At 36.0% G+C, this 13,039-nt stretch overlaps 1 protein-coding gene across 3 annotated transcripts in view; it reads left to right on the top strand.

Annotated features, from left to right (window-relative positions):
- The first annotated feature begins 6,686 nt into the window (after positions 1-6,686).
- Positions 6,687-13,039, top strand: part of LOC103046701 (myotubularin-related protein 3) — a 30,904-nt gene continuing 24,551 nt past the window's right edge. For 2 of the 3 annotated variants that reach the window (XM_049467859.1, XM_049467770.1), the window contains exon 1: positions 6,687-6,864. The gene's annotated coding sequence lies outside the window, so the exon portion shown is untranslated. Of the gene's footprint in view, positions 6,865-11,190; positions 11,644-13,039 lie in introns of those variants that run through there. The other variant, XM_049467806.1, reaches the window with a different exon arrangement.

The raw sequence follows: 13,039 nt of genomic DNA, 5'->3' as shown, positions 1-13,039 counted from the left end.
TTTTTTTTCTCCTCTTTTCCTGAGGTTTGAAAATCCCATGACGCCTCCTTCGCAAAGGATTGGCTCACGGACCTGTCAATCACAGCCGTTGACCAATCGAAATGTATTTCCAGCCAGGTTTAAGGCGGGTTTATCTGTCTATCAGGCACCTTACTGTGACTTTGCCACAGTTTATACATACAGCTCTTGAAAAAATAGAAAAGATTCAGTTTCTGAATCAGTTTCTTTGTTTTTGCTATTAAAAGGTATATGTTTGATTAAAATGAATATTGTTGTTTTATTATATAAACTATACACACTATTTCTCCCAAATTCCAAATAAAAATACTGTTATTTAGAGCATTAATTTGCAGAAAATGAGAAATGGCTGAAAAAAACACAAAAAAGCTTTCAGACCTTAAATAATGCAAAGAAAAAACAAGTTCATATTCATAAAGTTTTAAGAGTTTTTAATCACTGTTTTCATGCATCTTGGCATGTTCTTCTCCACCAGTCTTACACATTGCTTTTGGATAACTTTATGCCACTCCATGTGCAAAGATCCAAGCAGTTCAGTTTGGTTTGATGACTTGTATTCATCCATCTTTATTTGTTCATATTCCAGAGGTTTTCAATTTGGTAAAATCAAAGAAACTCATCAGTTTCAGGTGGTCTCATTTTTTCAGAGCTGTAGATAATAGGTAATTTAATTTATCTAGCTAATTTATTTCAGTTTAGTGTAGTGAAGTAAATACTACACTATATTGTTAGATTAAATTTTAATTACATTTTTTTTCTCAGACCTGTCAATCACAGCTGTCGAACAACCAGAATAAAAATTAATTTAGTTTTAAATTCAGTTATACACCAAATATAAAATTTTCAGTACACTATTTTGTTAACATTACCACATTACTTAAATATAATTTAGTAAGCTAATTAAATTTAGTTACATAACAAACTATCTTGAAAATTGTTGTTTATTATTTTTACTTCAATGTAATTATGCTGTCAGAACGCACAATTCAGTTATTAAATTCAGTAATTTGTACTGAACACTAACAATGTGTTTACATTGTCGTAATTATTTTATTTTATTTATCTAATTTAGCTATTTAATTTAACTCAGTTAAATTCGATTTATATATAAAACGTTTTGATATATCTTTTTAATTTGTACTTGAGGACAGGTTCATTTGACAGGTTCATCAGGCAGCATTTACTTAATTCTAATTTAATTTACCTTACTTATTCAATTTAGTATCCACTATATATTAATCACATTTTTGTTTGTTTAGACTTTTTATGTATTATTTATTTATTTATGCCTTGATTAGATTAAATCATATTAGATTCCTAAATACTTTACTGCCATTGTCATTACTGATAATTATAAGCTAACATAAATAAGTGCAAAATTGATGTGCAATATAATGATGTAGCATGTATAAGGTGTAGATATGGAATTAATAGGGTACCAAAGAGTGAAAAGGTGGAAATAAATTGAGAAAATAAATGCATATCGTCGCTGTCCTATGAAAAACACTTATCTCCATTTTTGTCGATTTTCAGTTTAGTACATAATTTGAACAGACAAACTGTCTTTTACACTGTGTCAAAATTTCTTGATGAACGGACCAATAGAAACTCTTCAAAATTACCTGAAATAAACAGTTTTTACATTGACTTCCATTGAAAGTTTACAAGGTTTTTCCCCTCTCCTGTAAAGTTGCTGTTTTGGAGATAAGTGTTTTTCATTGGACAGCGACGATATGCAAAGACATTTTTACAGAAAACTAGCATATGCTAGTTTTCTGTAAATAATTAAAGAGAATTCCCAGAGTAGCCCCACAAGACAGGACCGTAGCCAAGGAGGGGTCGGGTGTCGTTCAACCTCCTTGCTAGCTGGTTTCAGATGATCAAGGCTGGTCTTGATTGTCATGGTGGTCTATAAACTGGTTTTTCTGGCCAAAATATTCCCTATGTTGTTTAACATATTGGTCACCAAGCTTCACCAGCTTGAGCTGGCCACCTCCAGCCCCCTCCCACCCAGTCCATCAAATAAAATATTAATCTAGTGCTGTCCGGAATACGGATATCTCAAAATTAAGGAGAGCATGTGGAACAATTTCAGTTGTAGTTTTGGAAAAATCAGTGGGATTTGATTGGCTCACAGTATTGGCACAATCTGCACCTCTCTGGGTGGGTAGAGGGTGATCTACTATTGGGATGCTGGCTGGCACAGACGTCTAATGGCTAATGTTTTAGAGCTGGGAACCCAGGGCTTTCCTTTAAACATGTTGGCCTGTCCTAACCTTTCTAGTATCAGGGGGAGTCCAGGTGAGTGGGTGGGTTAATTGGCTCTGCTAAATTTGGAAGAAAAGTGTCCAAAAAACGTATGGAAAGATCAGGCCCACACAAGTAATAGGGGCTCCAAAAGGAGGTTGCTGGTTAAAATTGGTCTTCCTCTCTCTGGGAGGGTAGAATGGTCTTTCCTCTCCCCATCACTCTGTGATGTATGATGTTAGGTAGTGTAGAAATCAGTAGATGATGTAGCAAAACTGGTAGTTAGCATTCTCCTCCAAGTGTGTTGAGCTGTCCAATGATGTTGTCTTAGCCGTAGTTTGAAAAGATGCAATTGGCTGGCTTCTTGTAACTGAGCAGGAAAAACATGCTAACATTTATTGTCCTAGCACTAGTGGTATTTTGTGCCAACTGCTGAGTGCTTAAACGGTGAATAAAATGTGAACGAATGTGATAGTTTCATTAGGTCAAAATGCGTAGTAGACTGGAACTACTCCACTTCATGAAGGTTACTGATCCCAGCCTTATAATTAAACTGCAGACGACTTATCTCTGCTGCTTTGCCTTTTTCTTTCATATCAGATTACCAATGTTTGCTCATTTTAGGCCACACCACTGGCAGCGTTGCGGCAGCCTTGTTATTGCACACATATCGGCATGTAATATTGTGTAATACTGCTTTGGGACAAGAGTATCAGGCATCCCTCTTTCAGACACTATATGGATTAAGAATGCATATAACTTGCTCAGTAAAAAGGAAATGGATGGTTGTTTTTCCTCAGAATGTCTCCATTTCCAAATGCCTAATGTAAACAAAGCCATTCAGAGTGGATGTGTGTAAAATGCTCTGTTAGAAAGACAAAATTATTCACAGGGGTAATGGAAGTGTAAAGAGTTTACTGCCTCTAAAAGCTACATTACAGAATGTTATTACCTGAAATGGTTGCAACTATGCTACATTATAGCAGAAACTCTGTCTGAAGATAATACTGAGGGGGAGATTACTGGCCTAATATGGGCTGTCTCTGCTGAGAAAAACAGCCTGGCCATGACCAGCATGAACAACATCACTAAGCTGGTTCCCCACAATGACCAGCATCACTAAGCTTTTTGACCAGCATGATCAAAATCCAATGCAATGTACAGTCCACTATGCTGGTTAACCAACTATATTACAAGTAAAGTGCTTGCTTTCACCTGGATTACCAGCTTTTTAACACATTGACAACCAAAGAGCAGCTTAGACTATCTGAAACCAGTTATATAACAATAAACCTATTGGTTTTATTATAAAGCAGAATTGTCCAAAAAGAAAGCGTACTTTCTCAGACCAACTGCCACTATTTTACCAACATGAACAGAGAGAAGACTTAAACAGGTTCACTGATGGTTTTGGTAAATAATAACAAATAAAATGTGTTGTGTCATGATTTCTATCACCACCATAATTATATTAGATTAAAATTATATTCTCTGCAATTAAGCATTTGAAACCAAATCACATCCAAAATGACATGTTACACAGGTAGGAAAATAAAGTGTTTGGAGTCTTTCCCAAGAATTCTTATTGGAGTGATGTGGTGTACTTGTCTGTCCATGAACCCCATATTGCATTTACTCTTCAGTCAACCCCCAAATGCATTGTGGTTTACAGCTGTTTTTACGCATAGGGCCAGTAGAGTCCGCTATAACCCAATACAATACAGAACACTGATAAGATTGATGCTGATAAGAACCTCAGTGTGTATGGCAAATAATCGGTTGGTCTTGGTCTTGCTGGTCATTTATTTCTTTATTTGTTTTAAAGTAATTTCCAGTATTTATAATATACAACATGTAAAAATATTTGTTTAGCTTTAATTAATTAGAATTTAAATGTATTTATTTGTTTGTTATGCCGTGTGTAATTTTCAGCATTTGTTATATAGTACTTAATATAATGAAAATAATTTGGAAATCTTTTGTTAAGCTTTCATTACTTAGGATTTAAATATATTTATTTGTTATGCAGTGAGTAATTTCCAATATTTATGATATACTGATTTTTAATATAATAAAAAAATAAAGAAAAATGAATGGTCTTGCTTTTATTGCTTAGGGTTTAAGTCATTTATATAGTTATTTGTTGTGCTGAGTGTAATTTAAATGATTTATGATATACTACTTTTTAATATAATGAAAATAATGACCGAATTATTCAAGCTTTCATTACTTAAAATTAAATTTTAATTCATTTATTAATTTATTTGTTATGTTGTGTGTAACGTCAGTATTTATGATATACTGATTTTTAATATAGTAAAATTTAAAGGAAAAGTAATGGTCTGGCTTTCATAACTCAGTGTTTAAGTTATTTATTTATTTATTTGCTTGTTTGTCATGCAGTGTGTAATTTTGAGTATTTATCATATATATTATACTGTATATATATATATATATATATATATTATGATATATGTTTTTTTATTTATACAATAAAATAATAAGAAATTGTTGTTTAAGCTTTACATTACTCAGTGTTTAATTGACTTGTTTATTTATTGATGTGTGTTTAGGTTGATTTCTGTGGGTAGGCACAGGATTTTGTACAGAATGTTTCATAATCTCGGGTAAATCTGGGTATCCGGCTGTAAATCCGCCTGTTTGCTGTTTATTTGCTCGAACACTCTGATCCATACGCAGCATGCTCCGTTTGTTTACATCGCGAGCACGTACCCGCCTGCTTCCAGCACGTCGTTACGTAATGACGCAGCGGCACTTTGATAGTGAAGGAGAGTTCGATTCAGTTCATTGAGCCGATTCTTATGAACTGTTTATGCCAACGAATCGAACGTCTTTTTAACGATTCAAATGAAATGGTGTTATATGTATACAGTTTATTGATTACTTTTAGTGCGTTTAGTGTAAAATGCAATGAGATATGGTTCATGGTTTCATGATGTAATGAAATGTAAAATATATTTTTATTTTTATTTTGTCTTTATTATCTCATATAGTAAATATTTTTGTAGCCCCAACATATTGTCCTGTGAATGCAACATAATATTTTGTGACCATAAAATATTAACCCATGGCAATAATATATTATGGCATTTACATATTATTTTATGACCAGTATATTCTATATCTCATGGCCTTAATAAATTATTTTTATGACAGTAATATTGTAATACAATTTATTGTGGTCTCATCATATGGACATCATATGGACTCGTGGCTTTAATATGTAATTTTATTGTCTCAATACATGTTTTTTTAGAATAAAAAAATCTATTAGAGGCACACTGCTCAGCCCAAACAACTTTCCCTTGTGCCCTGCCCCTAAACCAATACATCATCCAGTACTACTCCTCCAGTGATGTCAGGATTTATGCGGCCTCCAAGTCCTCCTTGAAAATTCCTACTTACATGGTTGTAGCTTATAAATAGGACTTGACATGCGTTCGAGTACTTTTTGGTCGGGGGAAATGGACGTCATTAGAAAATTCTTTTGTTTATACTTTTGGTCTATTATCATAAAGAAACAGGAGGTTTATTTTGCCATACTCTAAGAGAATGAAGCAAATAAAACATGCATTAGTTGAGTAATGTTTTTTTTTAATCCCATTAGAACCGTGAATCATACTAGACACTTTTTTCACATATTGATAGTGATTTTATTAGTTAGCTAATAACAACCTGCAAGTGTTGAAGTGTTGTAGCAATAACAGGAATGTGAGCAAGTTTACAATACAAACTGTCTGCATCAATTATCTTGTTACTTGCACGCCCCTAACTGGGAAACTCTGGGCTTATCTAGCAATCCGAGTTTCCCACTGGTAAATAAGAGTTTGTGGTGGCTTTCCAGTGCTCTCATCTCGTAAATTATATATTTTCAATACGACGTGAATACAGCATCATCTAAAATCAGGAAATTTAGTTGCCCTTTAAGAATACACTAGTGCATAGTTCACATGGATTGTTTTTATTTATTTATTTATTTTTTATTTGCACGCATATGTGAAAGAAGGAAGCAAACAGGGATGCGTATTAGATAAGTAAGAAACAAAAACATGTGCAGGGAAAGTGAGAAAGCCCATTAGGGCTTATATACAGTACTTCCCTCTAAATTACAAACAAAATCATAAGAAAAGAATAATTGCATACATTCATACGCTCACATACATATACACACATACATACATATACGCATACATACATACATACATACATACATACTCATATTAATACAGAATAGAGTTGTAAAGAAAGAATATATACAATAATTGACCCATTGATTTAGTAGAGAATCATAACTTTAACTGGTTCTATCCAAAGCCCCATTCAGTTGTACGATTCTGATTCAATGAATCGGTTCACTGAGTTGTTACGAAGAAGCGGTTCAAATGAGTCGATTCATTCAGGGCACCGCTAGCGCTTTAAAGCAGTGAGAGGAGAGCGGAGCGATGGCTGCGTAGAGCGGTTCGCCGGAGCGACGTTTGCGGATCCTTTCGGGGTTTATTTTACTGTGCATGTTTTTTCTTTAATACATCGACAGAAAAAAGAAAGAACCGGATCGTGTCTGAGAGAGGGGATCGGGAGGTGAGTGCGCTTTTTATTTATTACAGAGCTTCTCCTGTTTCTGCACTGGGCCTCCCGGGCCTGCCGGACGGGGTCCGCCCTCGTCCTGCCAGCCACAACACACACACATATATATAAACACAACTACACACACACACACACACACACACACACACACACACATAAACACAACTATACACACGTAAATATTGTATTTATACCTTCGTGTGGTGTTTATAATTAATGTTACTCAGCTGTCCTGTTACCCCAACCCCATCTCTAACACTAAAACACATTCAAAACAAGTTAACCTAGCTACTTGATTGATTTGGCTGCTAAATAAATGTTGTCTTTCCTTAAAAAGCATATTAAACAATATTACAACAATATAACTACCCCAAATCATGAAAATACGCGTGTTTTCCATCACTAGGCGCATACAAAGTCCGTAATACACAGACTACAGGTTCAACCGGCGAATGAGAAAAAGCAATTCTCTGTTCCACCTTAAATTCTGCTACAGTTACGTACGGCGGTCCAAACAGGCATCAATAGAAAACTGCAGCAGAATTTAAGGTGGACCGGAAACTCGAACAAGGAGCTGGCTTCAGCTTCTTCGAAAGAAAGATCTTAGAGATATTCATGGTTTGGACATGTAATTATGTCAATTAAGTGATTTATGTGCATATTATATGATTAATCTGTTGGAGAATATGAAGATAAACATGACAGGTCTATAAATGACTGCTTTTGAAGCGCTGAACATACAGTAAACATAAACATCCCAAAGCGGATGATGTTAGCATTGGGCCTGTCACCATTAGATTGGATGTGTTGTCCCAGTAATAAGTGAGATATAAACGTTGTTACTGTCATTTTCTGCTCGAGATTTTAATAATGATAATGCCTCTGCTGCCGGTGGAGTAACAAGATTCTTACTAGCATTGGATATGTTGGATGGCTTAGCCAGATAACCAGTGTGACCAAGCTGGTCAACCAGCATGATCAAGCTGGGTTATACTGGCTGTCTGTTTGGTCAAGCTTGGTGATGCTGGTTATCTAGCTTGGTTATACTGGTTTTTACTTAGTTTGGTCCATTTTGGTCAAGCTTGTTCATACTGGTCTAGTTTGGTCAAACCTGGTCACTCTGGTTATCTAGCTTGGTCCAGCTTGTTTTTACTGGTTATATAGCTTGTTCAAGCTTGGTCATACTGGTTATCTAGCTTGGTCAAGCTTTGCCTGGTTTGGGCATAATGCTTATCTAGCTTGATCAAGCTTGGTCATTCTGGTTGTCAAGCCTGGTCATACGATACTGGTTATTTAGCTTGGCCCAGCTTAATCAAACTTGGTCATACTGGTTATCTAGCTTGATCAAGCTTGGTCATACTGATTATCAAGCTTGGCCATACTGGTTATCTAGCTTGGTCAAGCTTGGTCACATTGGTTATCTAGCTTGGTCAAGCTTGGTCACATTGGTTATCTAGCTTGGTCACATTGGTTATCTAGCTTGGTTCGGCTTAATCGAGCTTGGTCATACTGGTTATCTAGTTTGGTAAAGCCTGGTCATACTGGTTATCTAGCTTGGTCCAGCTTGATTAAGCTGGGTCATTCTGCTTAATTAGTTTGGTCAACCTCGGTCATACTTGTTATCTAGCTTGGTCAAGTTTGGTCATACTGGTTCTCTAGCTTGGTCGTACTGGTTATCTAGCTTGGTCCAGCTTGGTCAAAATGGTTATCTAGCTTGATCAAGCTTGGGCATACTGGTTATCTAGCCATGTTTTACCAGCTAGAGTACCAATATGGGCTATGTTTTTATCTGTATGATTAGCTTTTTATCTATATTAACCATGAAAGACCAGCTTAGATCAGCTGAAACCACCTACAAACAAAAGCTGGATTTTTCAGGAAGCATAGCATAGTAACAGAATTTAACATTACTTTGAAAAACTATGCACTTTTAATTACTAAGGACACTTGTGAATTGAAAAAATAGTGGCAGTTTCAGCTAGCTAGCCCAAGCTAAGCCATATTGAATCCCAGCATACACATCTTTCAACACAGCACTGTGAAAAAAAATAATGAGTAGCTTTGTTGGAGAGCACAGTAACACAGCAAACCATAGCTTAAATGGCTTGAAAGATCTTATAAATACTTGTGTTGTGCCAAATTAAGCACCCCCTTTCGGGAGCGTATTTCTAAGTAAAGTTAAAGCAATTATCTCCACTTTTATGAGGAAGACTGTGTGTATGCTCTACCGAGGGCGTTGGGGGGGGGGGGGGGGTGTTTTTCATGGCAGGGATGCAGATTTTGGCACTACTATGGTGCCGTAATCAGCACCCCTGCTAGGAAAAGCACCCCCTCTCAAGAGAGACTGCTGGTGACATGATTATTTTTTATTATTTCATATGAGTTGCCGTAGCTTAAAATAACATCTAATGAATATATGTGCAGAAATATTAAGACGGCTAATCATTCATTGTTTGTTCTGAAATCAAGAGTATTACAAAGCATCAATTAATGTTTTTACTCTGGCAATGTTAATACAACGTCATCATTGCTTAAAGTTCACATACTGTTTGAGTGTAATTGTTAACCACATGTAGTCCTTCATGACCACAGTTTACCTTTAACTTCTAGTATTTACTTCCAGCATGCTGATGCACTGTCTCAGACTGTCTTCATGAACAGTGCAATGAGTTCAGTGTTCTTCAGTGGCCTTTCCATTCACTGGGTCTAAATCCTTTAAAACACTTTTTGGGATGTGGTATTCTAAGGGAGATTGTGTTTGTGCTCATAAAAAATCTGCAGGAGCTGCATGATGCAATCTTGTAAACAGGCCTATTCAGGTATTTTCCAGTTGTGTTAACAGAAGTATCAAAGTGTCACTGAAAGTTTATTGATTTCTGGATTTGTCTGACAGTAAGGTAAGAATCACATGATTTAAACTTTTACTTTCATCCTGCCTCTTCTTGTGCTCTGCGGTATAAAGTCACAGGCTACCAGGTGACTGCACTTCCTTTAGTTTTTTTGAACTGCTTTGTACGTAAACAGAGGTAAATCGCGGAATGTGTAAACCTGAGCTGATGACGAAAGTTATTAACCACAGCTGTAAAGTGAGTCAGCTTTAGTGAAGCTGAAAGTTGTGCTGTGCTTGTGACAGCTGGAAACTCTCCAGCTCAGAATCTCAAACTTCCCATATAAACAGTAAATTACAACCTGTTTGGCTGCTGAGAATTACGAGCTGAAGGGAATTTTTACCACTTAGTGAAAACAGAAATAGTCAGAAACCTGAGCTCCATGTTTCTGTACTGTGACTATTTATTGTACAGTTACAGCTTGGTATTATTTTTTTAAGAGTCTTACAATCAGACCAAGCATTTTGTATCACTGGTATCATTTGGTAGTATTGATCTGATCCATTACGTTACAACCTCCTGCCTCTTTATGTGAAGACAGCAGATCTGACTGTTTGAGCCTTGGGCTGTTTTCAGGTCTATAATTTTTAATCTGACTCCAATTAGATTTTACACTTGATGCAAATTCTATAGGAAGATGTAAAGGTATACACTGGCACTACCTTCCTAATATTGATTATGTCCTTACTGGCTGGGGCATATATGCTTCATATACACTGCTCTGTTGCGTCAACGCACAGCAATGCATAGCATTCATTTTCAATAGGAAGCTTTGGCTCTATCAGATGCAGTCACGCAGTGCATTGTGGGTCCGAGGGATGCGATGCAATAAAAAGTTGAGCCGGTGTGTACTTTATGCAAATTAATCCATCCAAAGCGATGCATCTATCCAGTCAGAGAGCAGGTGTTTGCCTGATGCGTGTCCTCAGCGCAGTGTACGAAAACATTTTAGTTCCACTTTTAAGCGTTTTAGAGATGCATGGGAGAAAAGCTAATCGTTGCAGTTTCAGGCTTCCTTGTTCTTTATGAACAATCTCTGCCATTTACAGGGACTCTAATACAGTGTGGAGAAAGGTTGTCGAGATAGTTGGGGTCTCTGAGTTTTTTTATAATATTAATATTATAAAATAATTTAATTGGAAAAGTTTCTAAAAAGTGTTATGAAGCTCAGCTGAGCGATTATATTTATAAATACACATTTATTTCTTAGTTTTTAGAATATAAAGCTAGTATAAAACCGTTTCCCATTCATTATTAAAACAATTGAATTGGACGACGCAGGGAACACCTTTGTAACGCCCACATGCGACCTGTTCAAGTGGGGCTGTACGTTTTATATGGTGGTTTGTACCAGAGAAAAAAAAAATTATAACACCTTTTGTCTATGAAATAATTCTGCATCTGTTAAAAAAAAAAAAAAGTCATAAAAAGAATGAAAACACATTGAATGAGAATAGGAGTTCACGTCTCTATTGAGCTGTGTACAGACTGTGTATTTAGGAAGGTATTTAAGAACAAATTTTAGCCATTCTTCCCAGCACTAAAGTGTATTAACGTCTTTGGAAGCCAGTCAGGTATTTTCCAGTGGAGTAAACAGAAGTGTTAAAGTGTGACTGAAGGTTAATTGTTTTCTAGATTTGGCTGCCATCCTTAAGCCTCAGCACCTAATAATGTGAGAACGGTGCGGTCAAGGTGCTTTTGCTTTCACTGTCTCTTTTTATTATTTTGTGATCCTGTGGTATAAAGTCACATGCAGCCTGGTGACTGTACCCACTTCCTTCAATCTGTGTGAACTGGTTTGTACCAAAGAAGCAACCTGTGGCCTGCATTTGAAGCTACGTTGACCATTTTCCCCAGAGAGGAGGTTTAAACCTGCTCTTGTAAGGTGAGGCTCGCGCTGGTGATATTTAGTTTGGATTATTGGAACATGAATGGGCTGTTTTATAACAGTGGGTGGTTGCGTATTTCTTTCAGCACCACAGACATGTGGTACCTGCATAATGCCTGTGTGTGTGTAATTACATAACAGACTGAAACAGAGCTGCTGTGGCCGTAGTTGGCTCAATTATTTGTCCGAAACGTTCAGTGTGTGTCCAAAATCTTTATCTATTCATCTGCCCTGTGCTGCTCTTTGGGAAAGGCTTTACAATAGAAGATTGTAAAATGAAGAGATTAAATTCAGGGACAGGTAATGTTGCTAAAGTAGTTCAGTAGTAGTTTGGTAGTTGTTTAGAACTCTCGTCACTCTGGACTAGAGAATGCAGTTCTGCTTAGACAGGCAATAGATAGAGAACTTTTTTTTTTCTTCTTTTTTTTTTTTTTTTACTGTTCAAGTAAACAAGTAAAACAAAGGGGCACAGTGACCCTAAACTCATATACTGCTGATCCAGGGCTTACTGGCAGTGCTGGCACGAACGGAACCATGGACTTGAGGCTTAAGACGGATTTCAGATATACAGACAAAAATGTGATCAAAAGAAATCTGAATAGGGCAAACATATAAAAAAAAAAAGAAAAATAAAACAGTTTAATAGGGCCCTGTGACAAAATTTATTTGTATTTCTTTGGCTTGGGTTAAATGTGACTCTTTTAGGCTTGTTTATATAAATCTCCACTGAAAGATTTGGAATTACAAACCATATACTAAACGTGCTTGTCAAATTAATGCTATTTGATAAATAATAATAAAAAAAAACTAAGTATATATTTTATGTTTGGATTATGGCTTGGTGATATATATATTTTTAAATCTTGATATTCTTTAAATATATGAGTGATTCTCAATTTAGATTTCTAGTTCTTTCATAACTTTTCTTTATTTGTAAATGGACAACACTGTTTAAAGTGATGCACAAGCTACTGTTGTTGCCCCCTTTAACCTTACATGCAGTTTTTATATTAAACACACTGCAATCCTACTGGTATTTCAGTTAAGAAAAATGTCAAATGCAAATTATTGCCACATAGAGTTCTTTACAGATTTCTGACAGAAGAAAATCAATCTACTGAGATTCCCTCTGGCAGCTTCTGAATATTTGCATGCTTCAGTTATTTTGATGAAGAGGTTTGGTGCATTGTAGAAAGTCTTTCTTTACTGTGGTGGTAGTTAAAACTAAATGTCCCGTTTTCTAAAACACCCATAGAGCCATTTCATTTACTATCCAAAACCACCTGTGCGCCTACCTGTGTCTAATGCCTTTTATTTCTTTGTTTGGAGATTATTTATCCTCATAATATCATGCATGTACCTTATCTGGATTTTAAACTAGGCCAAAATCTTA

This window comes from Astyanax mexicanus, chromosome 1 (genome assembly GCF_023375975.1).
Source record: "Astyanax mexicanus isolate ESR-SI-001 chromosome 1, AstMex3_surface, whole genome shotgun sequence".
Lineage (NCBI taxonomy): Eukaryota > Metazoa > Chordata > Actinopteri > Characiformes > Acestrorhamphidae > Astyanax > Astyanax mexicanus.
Note: the sequence above shows the minus strand (reverse complement) of the source record. Positions and strands in the feature narration are given on the sequence as shown.